Genomic DNA, 2,644 nt, shown 5'->3' on the forward strand with positions numbered 1-2,644 from the left:
AGTGTTCTAAAGTTGTATACTTCACTCTCGTGTTTAAGAGAGTTGTGCCTTAAGCATAGACACAGTGTTCTCCCATATTAACAGGGACTTGTTGAAATAAACGTATAAATGACCCCTCACTTGCTCTAGTGCTCTTGGGAGGTGGTGATCTTTGGGGTATATAAATACTCCGAAATTACCATCTCTTTTAAGGGTCTGAGCAGGTGGTGGAGCGGGTTAAGGCATACCTGTTATGCCAGTTGCTGGAAGGCTTCTATGCTGGCTAGGGTTCGAGTCTCCTGGTGGGAAAGTGTTCTAAAGTTGTATACTTCACTCTCGTGTTCAGGAGAGTTGTGCCTTAAGCATAGACACAGTGTTCTCCCATATTAACAGGGACTTGATGAAATAAATGTATAAATGACCCCTCACTTGCTCTAGTGCTCTTGGGAGGTGGTGATCTTTGGGGTATATAAATACTCCGAAATTACCATCTCTTTTAAGGGTCTGAGCAGGTGGTGGAGCGGGTTAAGGCGTACCTGTTATGCCAGTTGCTGGAAGGCTTCTGTGCTGGCTAGGGTTCGAGTCTCCTGGTGGGAAAGTGTTCTAAAGTTGTATACTTCACTCTCGTGTTTAGGAGAGTTGTGCCTTAAGCATAGACACAGTGTTCTCCCATATTAACAGGGACTTGATGAAATAAACGTATAAATGACCCCTCACTTGCTCTAGTGCTCTTGGGAGGTGGTGATCTTTGGGGTATATAAATACTCCGAAATTACCATCTCTTTTAAGGGTCTGAGCAGGTGGTGGAGCGGGTTAAGGCGTACCTGTTATGCCAGTTGCTGGAAGGCTTCTGTGCTGGCTAGGGTTCGAGTCTCCTGGTGGGAAAGTGTTCTAAAGTTGTATACTTCACTCTCGTGTTTAGGAGAGTTGTGCCTTAAGCATAGACACATTGTTCTCCCATATTAACAGGGACTTGATGAAATAAACGTATAATGACCCCTCACTTGCTCTAGTGCTCTTGGGAGGTGGTGATCTTTGGGGTATATATATACTCCGAAATTACCATCTCTTTTAAGGGTCTGAGCAGGTGGTGGAGCGGGTTAAGGCGTACCTGTTATGCCAGTTGCTGGAAGGCTTCTGTGCTGGCTAGGGTTCGAGTCTCCTGGTGGGAAAGTGTTCTAAAGTTGTATAGTTCACTCTCGTGTTTAGGAGAGTTGTGCCTTAAGCATAGACACAGTGTTCTCCAATATTAACAGGGACTTGATGAAATAAACGTATAAATGACCCCTCACTTGCTCTAGTGCTCTTGGGAGGTGGTGATCTTTGGGGTATATAAATACTCCGAAATTACCATCTCTTTTAAGGGTCTGAGCAGGTGGTGGAGTGGGTTAAGGCATACCTGTTATGCCAGTTGCTGGAAGGCTTCTGTGCTGGCTAGGGTTCGAGTCTCCTGGTGGGAAAGTGTTCTAAAGTTGTATACTTCACTCTCGTGTTTAGGAGAGTTGTGCCTTAAGCATAGACACAGTATTCTCCCATATTAACAGGGACTTGATGAAATAAACGTATTAATGACCCCTCACTTGCTCTAGTGCTTTTGGGAGGTGGTGATCTTTGGGGTATATAAATACTCCGAAATTACCATCTCTTTTAAGGGTCTGAGCAGGTGGTGGAGCGGGTTAAGGCGTACCTGTTATGCCAGTTGCAGGAAGGCTTCTGTGCTGGCTAGGGTTCGAGTCTCCTGGTGGGAAAGTGTTCTAAAGTTGTATACTTCACTCTCGTGTTTAGGAGAGTTGTGCCTTAAGCATAGACTCAGTGTTCTCCCATATTAACAGGGACTTGATGAAATAAACGTATAAATGACCCCTCACTTGCTCTAGTGCTCTTGGGAGGTGGTGATCTTTGGGGTATATAAATACTCCGAAATTACCATCTCTTTTAAGGGTCTGAGCAGGTGGTGGAGCGGGTTAAGGCGTACCTGTTATGCCAGTTGCTGGAAGGCTTCTGTGCTGGCTAGGGTTCGAGTCTCCTGGTGGGAAAGTGTTCTAAAGTTGTATACTTCACTCTCGTGTTTAGGAGAGTTGTGCCTTAAGCATAGACACAGTGTTCTCCCATATTAACAGGGACTTGATGAAATAAACGTATAAATGACCCCTCACTTGCTCTAGTGCTCTTGGGAGGTGGTGATCTTTGGGGTATATAAATACTCCGAAATTACCATCTCTTTTAAGGGTCTGAGCAGGTGGTGGAGCGGGTTAAGGCGTACCTGTTATGCCAGTTGCTGGAAGGCTTCTGTGCTGGCTAGGGTTCGAGTCTCCTGGTGGGAAAGTGTTCTAAAGTTGTATACTTCACTCTCGTGTTTAGGAGAGTTGTGCCTTAAGCATAGACACAGTGTTCTCCCATATTAACAGGGACTTGATGAAATAAACGTATAAATGACCCCTCACTTGCTCTAGTGCTCTTGGGAGGTGGTGATCTTTGGGGTATATAAATACTCCGAAATTACCATCTCTTTTAAGGGTCTGAGCAGGTGGTTGAGTGGGTTAAGGCGTACCTGTTATGCCAGTTGCTGGAAGGCTTCTGTGCTGGCTAGGGTTTGAGTCTCCTGGTGGGAAAGTGTTCTAAAGTTGTATACTTCACTCTCGTGTTTAGGAGAGTTGTGCCTTAA

This window comes from Procambarus clarkii, chromosome 16 (assembly GCF_040958095.1).
Source record: "Procambarus clarkii isolate CNS0578487 chromosome 16, FALCON_Pclarkii_2.0, whole genome shotgun sequence".
Lineage (NCBI taxonomy): Eukaryota > Metazoa > Arthropoda > Malacostraca > Decapoda > Cambaridae > Procambarus > Procambarus clarkii.